The sequence below is a fragment of the Dermacentor andersoni genome, chromosome 8 (genome assembly GCF_023375885.2).
Source record: "Dermacentor andersoni chromosome 8, qqDerAnde1_hic_scaffold, whole genome shotgun sequence".
Lineage (NCBI taxonomy): Eukaryota > Metazoa > Arthropoda > Arachnida > Ixodida > Ixodidae > Dermacentor > Dermacentor andersoni.
This window is the reverse complement of record NC_092821.1, coordinates 55,290,746-55,313,530: the sequence shown is the minus strand read 5'-3', so window position 1 is coordinate 55,313,530 and position 22,785 is coordinate 55,290,746. Positions and strand designations below refer to the sequence as shown.

Genomic DNA, 22,785 nt, shown 5'->3' with positions numbered 1-22,785 from the left:
GGAGGCGACGGAAAACCCGCGCTGTGGAACTCGCAGACCACTGGCGTTTAGCGCTCAGAGCCAAAAGATTCCAAGGAAGTGTATAGTGCCATGTATCTGCCTATTGAATGTCGCTACAGGAAATCACAACTAAAACATCAACACACTAGAAGTTACAGCTTGAGTGATAATGTGAAGAAACATTGGGAAAAACTCGAAAGCAGTGTTCTTGTTACTTGTTGGGGCAATAAGTAGCGTATGTAATGCGTTCCTGTACAAAGAGTTGGGGCCAAGACGCCACATTTTTTAAAAGGTTTTGAATGGTAGCGGGAATGATCTCGATCTGTTCTCGCAATTTGCCCTGATATCCTCGTTTGAGTGTCTGAATAACGACTCTGGCTCTTGGTTCAAGGTCACTTGAAGGTCGCCAGCATCGGGAGCTAAATAAATATGCATTTCGTGCTTAATACACCGCAATCAGAAACGAGCGTTTTGTCGCACGTTGATGATGGCACCCCAAGGAAAGCAACAGGTGGACGCGTTCGCTGTTCATGTCTGTTACGAAGGAACTTGACTAAGGCGGGTGTAGGCACGAAAGAAAATAATGTAAGATCTCAGGTAACCAACTTGTGGGGAAGGCCCGCAAGGAGGAAAGGGGAGTAGGGGGGGGGGGAGGGACACCACAGAATAAGGGTGCTCTCTCCGTCAACTCAATTGAATACAGCTGCGTCAATTCCTTCCATTCCATGTACACGAATAAGCACCCTTTGAGTGGATATAGGAGTAGGAACATTGACATATTGTAGGGGACATTGGCATGAAGTAAACAATTCGCCTTGTAGTCTTTTAAGGTGATGAAAAACATTGCTGAAAAGTTCACCGCCGACTCTGCAATAAAAATATCCATTGTACAAATGAAAAAAAAAATAACAGCCGTTTGTCAAGGGTAGTATAAATGGTCGCATTATAGGCCCTTCGCTGTGCCGTCTTAACCAAGGGCGAGAAGAGACCGCACTCTAACGTGTACGTATTGAAAATACATACTTTGTTTTCTTGCGCAGTGAAAATTCGCTAGTTTCTATTTTTTTTTTATTTTCACTGTACCATTCGCAGATAGCATTAGTGTGAAAATGCTACCGTAGTGAGGCAGTAATGGTATTACAACCGGAAATAAATTAATTTCAGTGATATTTATAAGCTTGCAGAAAATGAAATGCTTAGAAGTGGCGTATGCGCCACACACAAAAAAAAGAAGCATTATGAGTGAAAGCAATAATGAAGATAGCAGTTCTTTGTTTATCTTGGCAAATTTGACAAAGTGTATGTCAGCGTGCCGCGAGTCAGGAAAGGTGTGAAAAATGTGTAGGGCCAATATTACTCCTCTGAAAGTATGCACTCTCAGCGCATGCACGCATGTTGCACCTCTGCCAGGAAAATTCATGCTAGCTGCCATGGTCTTGTTGCGCGCGGCCGCACCTGTGTTATTTCACGTAGGCGTTCTGGGAAGGAAGCTGACGGAAACTAACAGCATTATCTTGTGAACGTGGTAAGGAACGGCAATATTTTCCGCTCTAGTTAAGTAGTACAGCAGTATATATATATATATATATATATATATATATATATATATATATATATATATATATATATATATATATATATATATATATATATATATATGTATATTTATATATATATGGTGATAGAAATGTATGGTGAAGGAAACTAATGAACGATGTATACGCATAGAAGCCAATCAAACTAGCATGGCGCAGGCAATTGCTGAGCTGAAGACAGAGCAGGAGCCGTTTTTTGGCGCAATTGTGGAAATAAAGGAGCGCCCAGATGCAGTCGAAGAGCAAACTCCTGTGTTCGGAAACTGGGAGCAAGAAGCACCTCGGGTCCCACTTTTTTTGTAGATTTTCATGATTGTTTGAACCAGATTGTCATCCGGTTCCCTGGTGTATCACTTTTTATTCCAGGTGACTAACTTTCCCACGATCAGATGGTCCCAGTTGTGTCCCTTTTCAGAACCAACATGCGGGGACGCGGTCACATTTCTTAACACATGTACTCATTTTCACCTATCGCAGATTGTTCACCTACCCACGCGTGTAACACCCGCTACTTCGTCCTTACTCGTTCTCGTCCTTACATCTGCTCCTGACATGACTTCACTCGTTACTCATGTGCCTGGAATAAGTGATTATGACGTGCTTCATTTGCACGCGCCGGGAACTTATGCGCATGCAAGATGACTCCTTCGCGGCCCATTCGCGATTAGATGACGCAGAACTTCGGTCGCGACGTGATAATTTATTATTCTTTGGAATAGCCGATGACGCGTCAGAGACATGGAGTCAGTCAGAAGAAAAGATTGTCGCGTTTGCTTCTGACAAACTGGAGATGTGCTTATCAGCAGGCCAAATAGCGCGTGCCCACCGAATCGGTCGTTTTACACGGGAACAAAATAGGCCAATAATTGTCAAGTTCTGTGCGTCCCAAACCAAGGAGATCGTTTTTTCTAAACGAACCTTCTCAAAGATGACTAGGTTAGCATAAGTGAAAACCTTTCACCTGCGACGCGATTAGCTCGTAAAAGACTACTGCAATTCGGCAAGGCACTTAACACGAAGTACAAACTGCGCCACAACAAGCTTCTCGTTGATAATAAATATTACATCTATAACTCCGTCGAAGACAAGGTTCAAGAACAGAGTTCTAGTTAACGCACCCAGGGCTGAAAAGTCGTCCTTAAGGTCAACTCGGTCGCGTAAGGTGTACTCTGGCAATGGCTAGGACAGGTAGAGGGGAGGTGACTCGACAGTTGGTGCGTCCCTACTATTCACTAACATATGTAGTTTCCACCACAAAAAAATAACTTAAATGCGTTAATTCATGACTGTAATGCTGCTGTTGTCGTACTAACGGAAACCTGGCTTTCTAGCCGTAGATCAGATTCGGAGTTATTTCAGTGTAACAAAAAATGTAATGTTTATCGTCGTGACCGCACTGATAGAATGGGTGGAGGCGTTCTCATTCCCATCAATGAAATTATTGAATCTTATCCTATCCATATTAGTAGCAATCTAGGAACTGTGTGGTGGTGCATTACCGTTAACTTAAAAAAAAAACTGATCTTCGGTGCTTGCTACCATCTCCCTACCTCGGGTCACACTTTTTGTGAAGATTTGAACCAAATGGTTGTGCGCTTCCCTGGTGTACCACTTTTCCTTCTAGGTGACTTTAACTTTCCCACGATCAGATGGTCCCACTTGTGCCCCTTTTCAGAACCAACATGCGTGGACGCCGTCACATTTCTTAAAACATGTACTGAGTTTCACCTATCGCAGATTGTTCATCTACCGACGCGTGTAACACCCACTACTTCGTTCTTACTCGATCTCGTCCTTACATCTCCTCCTGACATGACGTAACTCGTTACTTTCCAATGTCGAAGAACTTTGGAACTCTTTTAGAAAAAAAGTAGTTGATCTAACTAACAGTTGTATTCCTTTACGAGTTATTTACGATAACAATAACGCTTCCTCGTATAACAGATATCTGAAGCGGTTATCGAACAAAAAAAAGCAGGCTGTTTCGTAGTGCGAAAAAATCGCCTAAACCGGAGAGATGGGCTGTATACAAAGCCGCTTCTACGGCATATTCAGAGGCACTGAACCCGGTGAAATTTACCTTTTTCCATTCAACGTTTCCATCCTTACTCAAAACTAACCCTAAACGCTTTTGGAATACAATGAAAAGCAGCAACAACAACGACGTATTCTCGATGACAATGGTGAACCAATTCCGAAGCATCTTTGCGCCTCAATCTTTAATGACACCTTTACAAACTTGTTCTGGGACCCAATATTCACTCTTCCTTCGTATCCGAGAGCACATTTTACACCAATGGATACCATCATGCTTGACCCAGCCGGCATTCGTGCTATTATTAACAGACTAAAACGATCATCTTCATGTAGGCGGGATGGCATCAACGTTAAATTCTTGCAAAACACTGATGAGTACAGCAGTATCATTCTGAATTACATTTTCACCAAATCGCTCAGCGATGGATGCTTGCCCAAGGATTGGAAAGTAGCCAAGTTGGTGCCTTTCTACGAGTCTGGTGACGCACACAACCCAAGTAAATATCGTGCGATATCAGTAACATCAGTTCCCTGCAAAATATTAGAACATATCATCATTACTCACTTAGTTAACTTCTTGGAGTCGAATAACTTTTTTCACCCATCCCAGGATGGTTTTCGTAAACAGTTTTCTTGTGAAACACAGCTACTTACATTTACTAATGACCTTCACGCATTCCTTGACGCCGGCCTCATCACTGATTGCATATACTTGGATTTTGCGAAAGCCTTGGATAGTGTAAGCCATGAGCTCCTCATGCAAAACCTAACCGGTCTAAACGTTGACCCTTTAGTACAACACTGGATACGCGACTTTCTTTCTAACCGCACTCAATTCGTCACGGTGAATGGAACCAATTCTCTAGAGGCACCTGTTTCCTCCGGAGTGCCACAGGGCTAAGTTTTAGGCACATAACTATTTTTGATTTATATTAATGATTTGCCTACTAGCATCGTTTCTTCTGTCTGTCTTTTTGCTGATGATTGTGTGATCTACCACACCATGTCTAATTATACTGACACAATAATCCTTCAAAGTGACATAAATAATATTTCTGCTTGCTGTGAAATGTGGAAAATGAAGCTTAACATTCTTAAATATATATCAGTGAGAGTATCGCGTAATACCATGCTTTGCCCGAACTACCTTCTTCACAGCACTGCGGTTGAGTCCGTAACTACCTATAAATACCTTGGTGTACATATTACTTATGACCTTTCATGGAAGTAACACACCGAGCACGTAACATCAAAGGCCAATCGCATGCTTGGTTACCTGAAAAGAAACTTCTCTCTCGCACCTTCATCACTCAAGCGACAGTTATATATCACTTATGTCCGATCTAATCTCGAATATGCCTCGTCCATCTGGGACCCCGGCCTTGCCACTCTAACCAATAACTTAGAGGCAATGCAGAATGGCTCAGCACGTTTTATCCTAAGTCACTACCATCGAACTTCCAGCGTAACTAACATGAAATTGATACTTAATCTGCCCCCACTTGCAAATAGACGGAAACTATCTCGACCTGCATTGTTTCATAAGATCTATCGTCATAATCATGTTCTTAGGACCCAACTGATTAAACCGCCTAATTTTGTTTCCTCTCGCCTTGATCACCACCACAAAGTCCATGTCCCTCACCAAAACACTGCAACATACTCGCACTCTTTCCTGCCCAAAACCAGCCTCGACTGAAACCATCTTCCCGCCTCATTAGTTAGCATTACCAACTGTGACCATTTTCGTGAAACTCTTTCCAGCGCAATTTAACGCATTCCAACATTTTTTTTCTGTAAACGTTCTCTATGCCGGTTGGAAACTTCATCTTCCAGTGTTTTAATCGGCTGCAATAGTATTTTCTTGCCGTAATTATTGTACAAGCCTTGCATAACAATGTGAATTTTCGTTGTTATTAGAAATTACGTTCGTTCTCCTTTTTTGAAATTTTCAATTGTGTATGTGGAAATAACTGTATTTATGTTGAATGATTGACCCCTCCCCTCTATAATGCCTGTATGCCTTACGGACAGAATATATATATATATATATATATATATATATATATATATATATATATATATATATATATATACGTAGAGAGAGAGAGATAGAGGAGAGAGATGTACTGCGGCCGCATGTCGATGGGGGAGTAATGGGGAAACGCTCTATTAAATACATTTGTGTGCCTGTTAGAGATACCAAAGCGGACACAAATTAGTGTGATTTCCCCCTCTTGGCGTGTCTCAATTAGATCGCATTTCTAGCATGTGAAACGGCACAAAACTATAAGTGTGCACTTCGTCTTCTGTTGCACACATCAATGAGGAGTAGCTGGTCCAGTGGGTAGTTTAAGTGTTCCCTTCCAGCAGATACTACAAGGACAGCATTACTACCAAACGTGGGACGCCCTTGCAGAACTATTGCTAACATATTCGCACCTCGTCGCTCCAAGGATGCATAGCAAAAAAAAAAAGTGAGACATTCAGTGATAAACTGATCTATCGTAAGCGTCAGCAGACAAAGCGTTAAATATGAAGATCAAGCTGCATGAAAAGCACTCCATTTGCCGTAGTGCATGCAACGCAGGAAATTATGCCTTGAAGCCTCCAGGAATACGAAAAAAAATTTGGTTCAGTTTTCTTCCAGCGAACTTTTTTCGGTGATCACTTAGATGACGTTTCCTCGTAAAATTTATCTAATTCGAGTACCTGTAAAATATTTTGAAGGACGCTCAAGCTTCGCCTTTAATAGTGGAGCTCGATAACATTCAAATATCCCTGACTGCCATCTCACGCTTCCTGGCAACTGCAGCTAATGTAGCGGCATTGCTTACCGGGAAAAGCTACCCACCATGCTTGCTTAGTCATAAGATCCTGTTTATGCATCTTGAATATGTGAGTGTCGGGTTAGTCGTTTTGGACGGGGTGAAAATGATGTATGATGATTATACCCCAACCTAATTTATAACAACAAACTGAGCAGGCGAATGGCAGTAAGGTCTAGCAGAAAGAAATGCTGTCCGTTTTTGGTTTTGGTCTTCGCACTTTATTTAGAACTATTCTGGTTAGCGTTACTTCATTGCCACAGTATTTGCGTTACACATCTTTGGTAGAGAAAGAAAGGTTTTAGCTTATGCTGACGACATAGCAGTGTTGTGTCGCGATGAACAGAGCATTACTGAAGCAGTGAGGGAAACTTCAGCTTTTTGCAGTGCTTCCGGTAATGCCATAAGTTGGCTGAAATGTTTAGGTTTTTGGCACGGGAATCGGCAAGATGCACCAGAAGTGTTTTGCAAAATGCAATGGAGCGTATTACCCGGCACTCATTTTGGGGTTCCGTTCAGTAACTACGGTGAGCCAGTGGAATACTGGACGAGCGAGAGAGACAGAATAAAAGAGCCAAGTAAAAATGGGGAGGCGACTAGTTTTATATTCCTGCGAGGGCCCAAGTGTGCAATTCGTTTAGAGTTGCTAAAATTGTTCTGCGTCCAGAAAGTGCTATGCATGAGCGGATCTTCAATTAAAAAAATACAGAGGGTGTTTGCCGAATTTATTTAGGGCTTGGTAGGGGAACGCACGAGCAGGAACAATTTGTTTCACTCATTGGGCAACGGCGGACTTGGTTTAGCGCATTTGTTTTACGAGCAACTTTTGCCGAGATTTGTTTCCTTTCGTGATCAAAGCGATGGGTTTCTGCGATCCAAGTGAGTGGGTGCGGCGCTTGGCCCGGTTTTGTTGTATCGTCACACGCAATCAAGCCGATGGCACTAAAGAGCTAATTGCGTGAAGTTTTTATTCCAATACGTCTTCTAAAAGCTCGATTCTGCAGATAATAATTGCTCACCTGGTCTACCTACACCAGTGTATCGTTCTATGCACTACGTAGGGCCTGAACGAGATATCTTCAAATTAGTAAAGAATGTACCTATACGAGCTAACGCAACATTATTCTTTTTCAAACTGTATACAGACACACTACCTCTTAAGCCATGGCTAAGAAGGAGAGGTTTTGCCCATGGTCAGACAACTGTTCTATATGCAACAATTAAGGAAGAAATTATTGAACATATTCTTCTTCACTGTCATGATGCCCGCTTTATTTGGAGCATCCTGCAAAGAACTTTAGATAAAGAGCTCCTGATAATCCTTTTGCCACGTGATGAACATGACAGTGTGCCGGTGGACATGTTAATGTCCACCGTTCATGCTATTGTGTATGCAAAGCGCGTGGCGAACTCGAATAGATGTAAGAAATGCTGATGTTCATGTGAGGACAGCAAAATACTATTTTCTTGAAGGTGTTATTTATACGAGGGAAATGTTGAAAGTGCTAAGTGATCCACCAAATTGGCTTTCAGTGTTGCACAGTTTGACTTCGTCGAAGCCAATTTAACATGACACGTCAGTCTAAAGACTAGACGTTTTATACTTCTTTTTTTGACATTCTGCTTGTATGTACATGCCAAGCCGGTAATAAAGAAAAAAAAAAGCCGTAGCTAGTTAGTGACTATTGTGTTGGGCCGCTAAGCACGAGGTCGCGGGATCGAATCCCATCCACGGCGGCTGCATTTCGATAGGGGCGAAATGTGTAAACACCTGTGTACATAGATTGAGGCACACGTTAAAGAACCCAAGGCGGTCCAACTGATTCCGATGTCCGCCACTAGGGCGTGCGTCATAGCTAGATCATAGTTGTGGCATGTAACACCACAGAATTTATACCGGGAAATGCTGGCAGCGAACGGTATGCTCGAAGGCGAGCTTTCTTGTCGAAACGCGGCCGCTTGCGTGGACACGGAGCTGCGTCAAAAAGCAACATAGCGTTGAAGTTTGTGTTATTGTTTCGCAGCTTCATTATTCCTGTCTGAGAAGATGTAACATAAACGGCGTGCGCTGTCGGTTATTTGTTAAATGATATTTTTGACTGGGCTGTCATTCTCAAAATTCCGAGGAACGACTTTATGAAGAATGTCAGACAATATATGAGTGATATTCAATATTCAGTGATAGAATAATATGGCAATATAACCATCCTATACCTCATGTCATATAGCAAGGCGTGGCATATTGTCGCAGCCTAGTAGGAGACGGGAAAGCCGGCGTAGAGGACATATGAAAGCACTTTATCAGAGCAGTCAACGCGACGTCGTTGTCGTCTCCGTTTTATGCGTTGCATATTGCAATCACTCAGTAGAGCCCTTGGGCGCGGCCGCGTCGCCACCATTGGGGGTATGAGCCATCATAGTGGCTCATACCCCTACACTAGAGTTTTATGCGTTGCATATTGCAATCACTCAGTTCAGCCCTTGGGCGTGGCCGGGCAGCCACCATTGACCTTTAGCGCAACCACGTGACGTGACGTCACGACAGCCGGAGGAAAACCTGGGCCCCAACTCGCGCGCAATATGCAACGCATTCTTGGCTTAACCAAGCTAATCCTGGCCATTTTTCCACTCGCGCGCTAGTTCAGCGTCCTTATCATCGCATGGCACATACCCCCGGCGACCGTATAAGATGGGGCATTTGCCCCCCCCCCCCCCCCCCCCCTTTAAAAAAAAAAAAAGGCATCAACCGCCGAAGGCTGTGCACAGACGGTGCAAAGTTGAGGTCATGAGGAAATATATGGCTTCATACCAAGCACGTGCACAACCTCGTGCCGATGCTGCCGGCGTTTGGGGCAGTTACGGCTGTCGGAGACAACTTCATAATTCACATCGCTGATGCGGCGCAGAAGTGTGTACGGGCCGAAGTATCTACGCTGGAGCTTCTCAGACAGCCCCCGCCGACGAATCGGAGTCCAGACCCACACCTGGTCACCGACGTTGTATGTGACGGGTCTGTGCCGAAGATTGTAGTGTCGGGCATCGTATTCCTGTTGTTCTTGGATTCGCAAACGCGCAAGCTGCCTGGCTTCCTCCGCGCGTTGCGTAAACTCCTCGGCACCAGTCTCATCACCGCACTCGTGTGGCAGTGTTGCGTCCAACATTGTTGTCACTTCGCGTCCGTAAACGCGGTTGAAAGGCGTCACGCGTGTTGTCTCTTGGCGAGCCGTGTTATACGCAAATGTAACATATGGTAAAATCTCGTCCCAGTTCTTGTGGTAGCCGTCGATGTACATACTCATCATGTCTGCCAGAGTCTTATTCATACGTTCTGTCAGCCCATGGTTTGGGGATTATAAGCCGTGGTCTTTCGGTGAGTGGCACAACTTAGTCGCAAAACGGTATCCAGAAGCGCAGCCGTGAACGCAGATCCTCGGTCTGTTATGACCACTGCGGGAGCGCCATGCCTTAGGACGACGGCTTCGATGAAAAATCGCGCTGCTTCGGCTGTTATTCCACGTTGGATAGCACCTGTTTCGGCATATCGAGTAAGATAATCCGTGACGACAATTATCCATCTGTTTCCGGCAGTAGATACTGGAAACGGACCTAAAAGGTCCATGCCGATTTGTTCGAACTGCGCTTGCGGTATCTGAACAGGATGCAGCAGTCCAGCTGGCTTGCCAGGTAGGGCTTTGCGGCGCTGGCAATCCAGTCATGTATGTGTGTAACGTTTCACGATCGACGCAAGTCTTGGCCAATAGTACTTTAGCCTAATTCTTGCTAATGTGCAGGTGTATCCCAAGTTACCAGCAGTCGGCTCGTTGTGACAGGCAGTAGGACTTCGTCACGAAGAGATGCGGGAATGACGAGTAGGTAGCTGCTGCCATTAGGTGAAAAGTTCTTTTTATAGAGAACGTCGTGGCGTAAGGAAAACGAAGGCAGCCGTATCGCGAATAACCTCGTCACGCTGCTTGTTTTTCCCTTTAAGTAATCGAAACGAGGAACCAGTTCTGCGTCCTCACGTTGGTGGCGTGAAATGTCGACAGTATCTAGCACGCCCAGAAAACGCGCGTCATCATCGTCGTGGACTGCAGTCTCAACAGGAGACCGAGAGAGGCAGTCAGCGTCGGTGTGTTGTTTCCCCGATTTGTACACAACCGTGAAGTCGAAATCTTGGAGCCGAAGACTCCAGCGTGCAAGCCGACCAGCTGAATCTTCAGCCAGCAAAGTGCATGACGATCACTGACAACGGTGAAACTCCAACCATACAAATATGGCAGAAATTTCATGACGGCCCACACCAGTGCGAGACATTCTTTTTCTGTAGTGGACTAGTTAGCCTCCATCCTTGATATCATCCTGCTGGCGTAAGCAATCACTCTTTCGGTGCCGTCCTGCCGCTGTACAAGCACTGCACCAAGGCCGACATTACTAGCGTCCGTATGAAGAATCGTAGGAGCATCTTCATCAAAGTGTGCGAGGACGGGAGGCGCCTGCAGCCGTTGCCGTAGGTCGTGAAATGCCCGTTGCTGGTCTTCACCCCACACGAAGCGGACATTTTCTCTGGTGAGATGTGTTATTGGCCATGCGATGCGCGAAAATTCCGCAATAAGCCGTCGGTAGTACGCGCAAAGGCCCAAAAAACGTCGCACGGCCTTTTTATCTGATGGCGTTGGGAAATTAGCAACGGCAGAGATTTTATCAGGGTCAGGTTGGACACCTTCACGACTAACAACGTGACCGAGAAATTGAAGTTCTTCAAAGCCAAAATGGCACTCTTCAGGTTTTAAAGTTAGACCAGCTGAGCGTATTGCTTCAAAGACCGTCTTTAGTCTCCGTAAGTGTTCCTCGAACGTTACGGAGAAAATAACCACTTCGTCGAGGTAGACCAGACAGGTTTGCCATTTGAGGCCTGAGAGTAGTGTCCATTAGTCGTTGAAACGTTGCTGGCGCAGAACACAAACCGAAGGGGCGCATCTGAAATTCATTAAGTCCGTCGGGCGTCACAACAGCGGTCTTCTAACGGTCTCTCTCTTCAACTTCTATTTGCCAGTAGCCGCTTTTCAAATCCATCGACGAAAAGTAACGTGCGTTTCGTAGCCTCTCCAGTGAATCGTCGATACGCGTTTGCGGATAAACGTCTTTCTTTGTGATTGTCTTTCTTTGTGATCCTTCTTATTCACCTATACGAGAGGCGGATGTGGCAATAAACACATACCTAAATATAGGCGGCAATTTTTGTTCACGGTACGCCAACGCCGGGCGCGAACACCGCATTTTCTGCAAAACGGGGCGCTAAACGGTATCGCGTTGATGTGGCTGTAATACGTTGACATCCGCTTTGTTTGTTCAGCAGTATTGAATTCAAGGATGTTTTTCATGATTCTCTTGCAGTGTTTATTCTATTTCAGATTTTTGGAACTTGACTAAATATCATCATGAGGATGAAGGCAGCAATTTTTATTATAATTCTCGTACTGCTTGTCTTCCGAGTGTCTTGTCGATCTCGAGGAAGAGCAAAAGGAAAGCCTACATATATTGATGTCCCAGTGCCAACTCATCACGGTGAGACCCAGTGGGGGTATATTGTTGCCACTGTGCTACTTCAGCATGAAGTGTATCCTTACAGTTTGTGGGAATGGCACAAAATGCTTGTAAGGAGTTTAAGGAGTGTAGGTATCATAGTCGACGCCTTGGAGTATGGCGCATCAATCGCAGTAGGTGCATAGGCAAAATTTTATTGCGTCAAGAACTTCTCTGAGTGCACCACCCGATAGTCGGATGCTATTGGCAGTGTTTCATTTTATTTAATACCCAACGTGTCACCCTAACACACCCCCGAATATATCGTCGATACTGAACACTGCCAATCTAATTTTACTTTCATCTCTAGCAGATGGGTTGAATATTACGTGCCCGCCTTTGATGAATAAACTCCACTTCAGGGGAACAGACATCTGCGCAAGTTATTTAGGCATCATTTTCGGAACGGCAGCAGGAACAGCAAGTTCGTTGAAGCGAACACATTTTTATACAGTACCTTGTCACGTGCACTCCAGAACGGTTAAATAGAAGAAGCGTCAGACGTAATCATGAGCATGCTCATACAGCCCGGAAGGCCACATTATGTCCGCATGATTATGTCTAATCTTTATCAGTTTTCTGAAGGAAATTCAATTGACTGTGGCAATTACACTGAAAGGTGACTGATGCATACCTCTTCTGCTTGTACTTAATTGCACACAATCATGAATTCACATTTAATCATATCGGCTTCCATTCTTCAGTGACAGGAATAACAAGGACGACAAAGTAGGAGGTAGAACACACATGGATGAAGCGGTTGCCTTTTAAAAACCGGCATATTCGCTAAATTATCTAAAGACAGCGGTCCGTACAGGTCGCCTCGTATTGTAAAAGACAAAGGTCGAGGATGTCATCGACACTGATTGTGCAGGGTTTATAACAATGTTCCCTTTCGCAAAATTAAAGCTACCTGCTTAGATGGAAACCTCTATCGGTGTTTTTTGGTGCTTGTTTTCCAGTGAGGAAGGTAGGTTCTAGTGTTCATAAATAAATATTTAACAATGTGAATAAAGAACAGAAAATGACATCTAAAGGTTTATTGTTTTACAGAATAAACGTGCTGACTTGTTCATCATTTTACTGCAAGACTTCCACGTATGCCCGCGGAAAGCTGAGGTTCGCGCTAACCTCTCCTTTCGGTCTAAGCAGGACAAACAACTGACAGAGCGCTGATGGCTTCGAGCAGGCTGTTTTCTTAGATCATTCAAGCATACGGCAATCAAACACTAAAGGAACAATCTGGAGTGGAATATGCAAAACAAGGCTGAAGAGATAAACTACTCGGTTACTAATGAGAAAGCTATTTATCCGTAAACCTCCCATGCGAAATTCAGAAAGAAGAGAAGCGGGACAGAAAAAAGGATGACGCGGAACCGTTTTTTGCCTCGCAGCACTAAAACATAAAACTAGGTGATATTAAACTTAAGCTTGAGCGGTTTCATCTCGCATAAATAAATTAAATTTGCGTGAAATGGGATCGATGCAGTTCACTGTGACTTTATTAGCACTGATGATGCGCTACGAATAGTAGCTTTAGCAAGTCACACATTAGGTGTTCCTTACAACAAGCGAATGTCTAAAATCCATAATTCGTACGTAGGCTTGGAACAAACCAGTATTCCGTGTGGTGGTTGAGGCGATGTGTCTGCTTTATCCTAGCACGCGTACATTATAAAGCGAGGTGTCCTACTATCCGATAGTCATGAAGGTTGAACAGCAAGACTGACAGCATTGCTGAGGACGCACGGATGAATTTAGAATGGTTTACTCATATTTTACGTCCTCGTCGCTATGCTGGCAAAATGTGTAGCCAACACATATGAATATTTACTGGAAAAAGAAGCCTTGCATTCTAAATACTCGATGAAGGTTTTTTTGTAAGTAATTCCGGATCACCTCCTTTTTGTTTTGATGTCGTGATTGACACTCATGATTCCCATAAAGTATTAATGTCCTGTTAGCTCACCAGCGGCACATTCACAGGAACGCGAAAAAAGCACCCGGCTGCATTCTCTTGCCGTCTAGCTAGACTTGCACATTACAGTGATGTCAAATTCGCACAGCCTAAGGCTCGTCCGAGGCACGCGGCGGAAAGAGTTTTGAGACTTGCCAGCCAAAACAAGAGATGGTAGTCACTTATGGATTGGCAGTGCCAACCGTTTAGGTCGCAGCAATATTTTTGCCGTAGCCTAAATGATCGCCCCTTTTGCGTCGTCCAGTAAGTGAATTTCGCTCTTGGTCTCAACTATGTCAATTCCAGCTTATCCATGGCCTATAATTGTCTGAATTTGTTTGGTACTTGCGGCGGAATGAATTTCGGTAACCCCGCCTCCGTGAATGCGTGCGCAAAGTGCTGTTAACTGCAGGCGTAAGTAGGCGTCTTAAGTGTTTTGAATTGCAATTCTTTGATGTGTAAGCTCGACTTTCATTTTGTGAGATAAGTTGCAGGCTCTGTGAAGTCTGGAAATCCCTTCACAAAGCACGTATAGTTGGCGCACAGACCAAGAAACCTGCGTAAGGACTTGCTCCGCATTAGCTGGAGACGCGCTGCCAATCTTAGAGTTGAGCACACTGTGTGCAAATCATCGAGTAGCCGATCAGCGCATGTTGGATGACTTAGGCTTCTCTTGTCCGTCAAGGCGCGATCGTTCAGTTTGTCAATTCCGCTAAAGAACACTTTCAGACACGTTGCAACAAAATGCAGCCGCAGAGTGCTCGTAGTTGGAGTGCCTCTCCTCACAAGTTGTCGCAAGCCGGTATGGCTGTCCTTCTTGTAATCAAGAGGATCGATATCTAATGATGTAGTAGATCTACAATATTGTATTTGAGCTGGTGGTGACACTTGTATAATTTAGTGCTCATATTCCCTGCTCCAACCGTATTCAAGAAAGGGAAGTGAGCATAACACACCAAACCCTTAATAGAGCATACAAATACATCGACATATGTGAAACAATAACATATGAACACGTATTAATATTCATCTAAGTTATTTATTATGTAACTAAATTGTTGGTTCATTCTCGAGTGATGAAAATTCAAATTACTGCATAACATCTAAAAAAAACCACAGCTAAGTTCGAACTCGCGACCTCCAGCTTCGTGTGACCTGACTTGAAAGATTTTAGAAAATTTTCATTTCATAAACGAAAATGCCGCGCATCACTGGTAAATAAAACGAAGTCGATATCTGAAATTACGCCAAGAAAGCACAAAAAGAAAACAGGCAACAAGGCGGCATAGATAAGGATCAAATAATTATGTAGGGCAACTGCTGAGTTGGGAAGGATATCTCGATCAGAACCATTGTATCAGCAGCAAGCGAAACGTTCTGAGTTGAAAGCGTCCTAGTGTCGCCATGTTTCAGTTAGAGTTTGTTAATAGAGAAGTATAAGGTTGCAGATGTACAATATAAATACATACAAAAGAGTCCCTCCCCCCTCCCTCGCCAAGATACATAAAATTCGGTGGTCTTAAGTGCGAGAATGACGAGTTGATTATGAGGTATGCTGTGGCGATGGGCTGACGATTATGTTCAACACTTGAGGTTGCTTAAAATGCACGTAATAAACTGTGCACGAGCGTTTTCGCATTCCACCCCTATAGAAATACAGCCGCCGTGGCTGGGACTTCGATTGGAACCTCAGAAGTGGAACACCATCGCAACTACACCACCACAGCCAGTGTCCCGAAGGGAAAATGGACTGTAAGGGGAGTCTAGAGGCAGTGCGCTGGTGGTAACGTGAAAAATATTATCCGGTGCTGCAATAAATAGTAGAGAATCTAGTTAGTGACACTTATCTTCATTAGTGATTGCACGAATACGGAAATTGCTGTATGCATCTATAAAGACAATATCCTTATAGTGTTCTGTGGTGTAAGAGTTTTCATCCTGTATAAACCGTCCTCGTGCTTAAATTTCTTGTGTTGGCACATTCAGTGAAATGATGCAGTGCTTGCAAAAAGCCTCCATCTCCTGATAAAAAGGACCATTTTGCAATTGTAATGCTACAAAGATATGTCATAGAAATATATTCCTTAATTTTTTCGAGAAGCCCGCTGTAATGCTTGAAGTCGTTATGTGCATAAAATGCACTTCTTAGAGATACTGCGCATCGTACCTTTAAAAATGATAATATCTTTCTGCGACACAATGCAATACATTTGAAAGTAAAGCTTGTATTTATTCCTAAGAGTGAATTCGTAGAAGCAATTAAGGCTTGCGTTTTTTTGTTTTATTTGGTCGCAGGTAACTGCAAGTACCACAGTCTGAAACTTCCTGACAACAGTGTCAAGTACTTTGGTACATCTGGTACACCTTGCGAAGTAATATGGTGTCATTCTAACGCAACGCAGGTAACCATAGCAGGGTAAGATGTGCCTTAAAGCCTATACACCATGCTTGCTGTCACGTAAAACTATTTCTTCTTACGGTTTTGTGCTATCTCGCCCTTAGAATTGTATGTGCAGGAAGCTCTTCAAGCATTGCTTTTGCAAAAAGTGTTTTTATATTCTTCTAAGTTGGGATGATAATAATATGTAAAAAAATGTTCAGTAACACACGCTTTAAGCATAGTGTGAAGAAATAATGTCATTCACAGAGGAGCCTAATTTCAACGCGTAACTTACGAACATTTCTTTACGTAAGAGAATATGAAGTGCGTATGTGTATTTCCAAACAAAAAGAAAAACAAAATTTCTTTGGTTGTCATATCTGCTTCCGCATACTCGCGCGTTGCGATTGCTTGGCGATACGAGAGAAGCGGTGAAAAAACTGCCACTATTTGGGTCTAGCAGAACTGGTCGGCGAACACGGCTCACAACGAGAAAGTCTTTAAAAATGCTTGCATTCTGTAATTTGAGACGCCAGTGCTACGGTACCATTATGAGGCACGCCGTCGTGGGGAAATCCGCAATTATTCGAACCACCTGTTTCATCATCATATGCCCAATAGACAGAAAGCGGACAAATAAACGCCAACCATTTCAGTAAAAGCGAGTATGCTCTCCATAACACCAGACCATACTCCATGAAATAAAATGCTCCAACCCCCTCTGTGCTCTCAACAGCGCCATTACGGCTATTGTACTAAACACGGAAAAAGTCCTGGATGAAGGCCTCCAAAAATAGTGCTCTTAAAGAATACATATTCAAAGAGAATAAACAGATAAAGAATACATTGCAAAGGAATTCCTGGCAGTCATTCCGGCAGGCAAGACACAGCTGAGGCAATCGAAGAAAGATTTTGCCCTGTCTCGCTCCGAGTGAAATTCTCTCACTTTTCGTTGGATTTACCAACTTGCTGACATGCGTCGCATGACCGAACAAGTGTTTCAACCTCTTTTTAGCGTCCTGGCCAGTAGAAATCTTGCACTAGCCTAGCCTTTGTCTTCTCGATACTGAAGGGAACCACCCAAGCATTCGCTTGCGCTAACTCTAAAAACGGTGGTCGGTACTTTTGTGGCACGAGTGGTCGGTTGTACTTCCGATCTTTGAAATTCTGATATTTCCGCTATTTCAGACCTTACCTAGTGTAGAACGAGATGTTCTTTCGGGCCCCTCCTTCATTTACATTAGCCTGCAGCACAGTTAGCGAAGGGTCACTTTTCTGCGCCGCGATAAGCGTCTCTCCTTCAGGCTACTAAGGTGCTCCCACCAAAAAGATGCGGGGCCAATCAGTGAACCTTCCACTTCAGCCCTAGGGGCCCCGTTTTTCCGAGTCTCGCAAGGCTCCTCACCCACCATCACTTGTGATCACAATGAAATTTCTTCCTTGCATAGTGGTCACAAGTCTGAGTCATCTGCTTTTCTTCAGCAATATTTCCCGGCCTAGACTGCCACTGTGAGGCCGTTACATAGTCAGTTTCCTCGTTTAAAGATAAACTTTCGCGTTTCTTTGAGAGGGCGCGTGACCGCAATCGCGCTAATGCCATGCAAGCGAGACTGGTAGAGAGTCTTTTCTAAAAGCTGCTCCGGGTTGTTCGAAAAAAGATATGAAAAGTGTTCGCGTCAGCTTGGTCTCACGGCTGCCTCCGTTTGCAACCTTCCAAAAGCGCCCTCGAAGGTTACCCTGGCAAGTGGTAAGTACGCGCTCTACTTTTCAGCGACTTGTCTGATCCAGGCGCTTTCCCCTGTATAATCCCGGCACGAACACAGGACGGATGAATAATATCCATGGTGGTGGTGGAATCCCGAAGTGCCCTGCACATTTTCCCGTTTACCACGACATCCTGCATATATAGCTCGAGCAGCCTCGGATTTTCGTCTAACTGGCTAATGCTGGCGAACGCGATTTGTTCCTTGCAATTTGGGGCAATATGGCCTTCGTTGTTGAAACGGAAGAAGATAATTGGTCCCCGAGCCTCGAACGCGCGCTCCACGTCTGCCTTAGCTTTAGCGGCCCCAGCCGACTGGACTGTTTCTGCTAGCCCTTCCCTCGCCACCTCAGGCTTAGTCGATACTCCTTTGCTGAAATCGTCGCTCGTAGATGATTTCTTATGCGGCAAAATTGCGTTGTCAAGGGAAGACCGCTTTACAGAATTGTCCTGTTTTTCTAGCCTATCTTCCTGAATGGACTTTTCTTGGAAGTGTCGGCGCGTGTAATATTCCTCCGCGAGCTGCGCTGCCTTCTCTAGGTCTACCTCTGGGAGCATGTCCTGCAGCGAAAGTCTAACTTCTGGAACTCGGTAAAACTGCTCCAGTGCTATGCATTCAAGCACCTTGTCGTGGTTGCCATACACGTCTGCACTTTTGAGTCACTGTTTTAAGTTAAACGTTAACTCGTACGGGAACTCAGTGTGCAACTCGCTGCCCCATTTCGCCTGGCTAAGCCGCTGTCGAAATGCCTCGGCAGAGAGGCGGTATTTGCGAAGAAGCGTGGCTTTTACCTTTCCATAGTGCTCGTAGTCTTGTTTACACAAGCTTGCGAGAACGTCCGCGGCCTCTGCTGGGACAGCTGAAAGAAGTTTTTGAGACCTTAAGGCTTTCGTCCAGCGCTACCTTTTCACACGTGCGTTCGAAATCCACGAGAAAAAGTGCAATATCACTGCCTACCCTGTATGCTAGCATCAAGTCACGTATTCGCATTTTGGGCGTATTGTCTCCACCGGCAAGGGGACTTGAATGCGCCGAGCTGATTCCAGTTTGCTCTATTTCCAGTCCTCTCATTCTAGGAGCGTCATCTCGCTCTTCGCGCCTTTTTTCATCCTCTGCCTCCTCGCGCCTTTCTTTCTCCTCGTCTCGCATTTTTTTCTCATTTCTCCTGTCAAGCACTCCTCCCGAAACCTCTTCGACTTCCTCCTCAGTGGCCTCTTGTACCCTCATACCCTCCAGAGTGGTTTTTTTTCGCCTTGCCGCGGCAACCGAAATGCCGATCTCCTGACAAACATCAAGAAGGTCCTCTATCCTGAGCTTCTCCATCACCATCTGACGGCTCGTCTCCGCTTTTGGCTCTAAATTCTCTTTGCTTCCGAAGCCGGAAATCTATGCAAGGCCTGAATTGAACTAATACAAAACCACTACAATCCTTTCAGAATACTTGAGCAATTCTCCTTAATCTGGCGATGCTCAAGGCAAACGTCGGGTACTCACCCCTACAAAGTAGCCGGTGGAGGGCGAGAGACGGACTCTTTCCGTAGACGAATAAGAAACGAAAAACTTTGTACAATAATTAGAGATAGTGGATGATAGCATACAAGTAGCACTAAGAGCGCATCAGACCGACTGGGCGGCTGAAAGCGACTCTCTCTCTTCGCAATGGGCCGGTTCTCCCATAAATCCATTTGGCGACTCCTCGTCGGCAACAACCAGGCGGGGCAGGGTGGTGACGTCGCCCGCATCCAATTCTTGATTTGTCGCGAAGATGGCTGGGTGTTTCATGAAGTCGCCTCCCGTGTCGAATTCTTGATTCGTCGCGGAGAAGTGAGAGCTCTCGTCGCCTCGCTGATATGCACGTGGTGCTCGTAGTATGGCAGCTTCCATCGCCTCGATGATAGCCACGTGGTGTGGCACAACAACGCCAGCCTGTTCTTTTTTCGCGCTACACGCATGTGAGGCATCTTTTTCTTCACCGGCTCTGGAGGGGATAGCCGCGGCGCAACAGGTGGAACTCGAGGTCCTCAAGCTGATACATGCGCATGACATAGTGGTACTATCGGACAATGCTATATAATTACCGAGACTTACATGTATGCCTGGCGAGGCCATGACCAGCCACAACCAGCGCATCGCGAATTGTAATCTTTATTGAAGAGACGAGTAATTATTTGATACAAACTCGACAGGAAGTTATACCCGTATTCAAGCAATATGAATAGTTTGGCGTAAACATACACAAAATAAAAATGTACTAAAGCTTCCACCAAATTATTCTAAATTGAACGGGAAGTGTAATGCAGCAATAATCAAACACAGATCAGTTTAGGGCTGCATCATATAGGATCGGGCGCGAGGAATTTAGAAAAAGCGTAAAGAGGCCAGTGCTGACGTTCTCAAATGTAATTCTGTAATTTTAATTAGAAATATTGTCGGGGTTAGAGATTAACAAGAGGTAGGTAGGCTGACTGGCTTTACAGACCCAAAGTAATATCACAAATCCGGCACTCCTAACTGACATGGCTTGGACTTCTTTTGAAGTGATAAAAACGCGGATCACAACTTGTTTTGAAGAAAGACTAAGAAACGTGGATGGGAATCGTACTATCAGAATCAAAAATAAACGATAGCTTTTACGTTGCTTAGGCTTGTTAAGAGTTCTAATGCGTGAATAAATGTAGCCTGTGTATTTCGTTACGCCATTTTATACCGGAGTGCCAATACACAGGCTGCAGGTAACACAAGATATTTCACGCACACCATAGGCACTTTCTCGCTCTACAGCCCACCCAATTCCTTGTGGTAAAAATTTCTGGCTGGGCAGATAATACATAATTACAGTCTCTATTTTAGTAAATAGTGTAGAGTTTTGACGAAGTCTACATAAAGTATTTAAAAAAATACGTCCAATATATATATAGCTGAATTATGTATCCGGAAGGTGGGGCATGGCAAAATGCGCCTGCAATTTAAGGCCAAATTTGAAGCCGTCCTTGCCGCAGCAGCCAGCACAGGATAAAATAGCACTCAGCTGTACTCACTGCGGCTGCACCGGCTATCGCCTCGAGAGCAGCCACACGCGTTTTCCCACTTGTGTGGATGTGACCTCAAAAAGGTATTTTGCTGTAGATTTGACGTCCCGGTTTAAATACTAGCATTACTGAATAAATCAAACCAAATAAGCTTGTCTTGAGAATTCACAAGCCAAAATTTGTCATTTCATGAGGCTTCATCAGAATCAAGCGCTAAAACGTCCGTGATAAATCTTGATATATTGATTAATGTGGGCACGTATTTCTAACGCAGAAACTTTTCTCATACTGGAGTACCCTACATTCGGGAATATTATTATTTAGACTTGAATAGTTGATGTTCAGATTTCAAAGCAAACCTTGTGTAATCATTCATTTTTTTTCACACAGGTGTCCTCCTCCTACAGGTACACAATATACTGGCAAAGGAGGAAGATGGCCTAATTGCTGTCCAAAAACAAACCAATGAATGCCTTGAAACACTTTGAGTGAAGTTTGCATAACTTTGTAATGTTCGAGACTATGTAGACGGCACCTACCAATGCAGCGTTGAGGGATCGTAAAACAAACCCTTGATGCTTTTTTTTTGTAAAAAATTAAGCGCGTCAAATAAAGCTTATGTAGGGCTCATCAAATAAACAGCTCAAATGTAACATAGTGATTGCTTTACTGCAAACAAAAAAAACGCTTTCAAGTACGCGCGTCATTACTACATTGATTCACAATTTGCATCACTACAGGTTTACTACCCACACAAATAAGGTATTCTGGGACCGCTTCCAGAAACATCCATCAGTTAAAGCTAATAGAAGCACATGTAAGCCTTTCTTTAGCTCTTTGTACCATATTGTTATCGCTTTGTTTTTCACTAAGCACACGTTCTGCCCTGTCAACAAGTAGCTGTGGGCATTCACCACACTGTAAGAAGTGCCCGTTCTTTCGACACATTTTTTACCTGTAAAGAATACGGTGCTAGCATTGTACTGAAAGAAAACGGCGAGATTCCATCTATCAAGTCACGCGAGTGCACAGAGGCTGAAGAAGGGAAAAGAAATCACGAAGCAAAAGAGTGAGAGTGCGATGCCTGAAACAAAAATCATACGTTGTCGCAATACGAGCACGCGCAGTTTCTTTCCCTCACCTTGTCCTACAAGCCTGAGTGCCACTTTAGCAGATACTATCATGAGAAGCCAACAAACACTGACACCAATGACAACATAGGGGAATTTACTTGTGCTTAATAAATGGAATGAAGAAACGATAAATTAGTGGAAATTAAAGTGGATGAAAAAAAACAACTTGCCGCAGGTGGGAACCGAACCCACAACCTACTGCAGTTCGGAACCGTTCGGCTGTTTGTGATCTTAGGTGAAAACGTGAGCGACCGCGAGTCCCGAGGGTGCATGTGGTGGCCGAATTTGATTTCTGTTGTTTTGCCGCTTGACTCAAAACCTGGATTGTGTCTTCTAGGTCAGCCGACGAGCTACGGGTGGGTTAGTAAGCTTTGCGTATATAGTGTTTTAATGGTTGCGCTTACCTAAACGCTTGGGGCTAGTTCAATTAATTGCAATAGAGAGTTATAGCTCAGCGGCCCAGCGGGTCAGCGCAGACGC

The 22,785-nt window shown here is 44.3% G+C and overlaps 1 long non-coding RNA gene across 2 annotated transcripts; it reads left to right on the top strand.

Moving 5' to 3' along the window:
- Positions 1–918: 918 nt before the first annotated feature.
- On the top strand, positions 919–21,825 carry LOC129383490 (uncharacterized). Of its 2 annotated transcripts, none has more exons than XR_011889829.1 (4): positions 919–1,002; positions 11,855–12,025; positions 16,296–16,416; positions 21,563–21,825. It is a non-coding gene; the product is annotated as an uncharacterized lncRNA (long non-coding RNA). The 2 variants fall into 2 exon arrangements; XR_008611387.2 differs by having other exon boundaries at positions 966–1,002; positions 11,872–12,025.
- Positions 21,826–22,785: the final 960 nt, after the last annotated feature.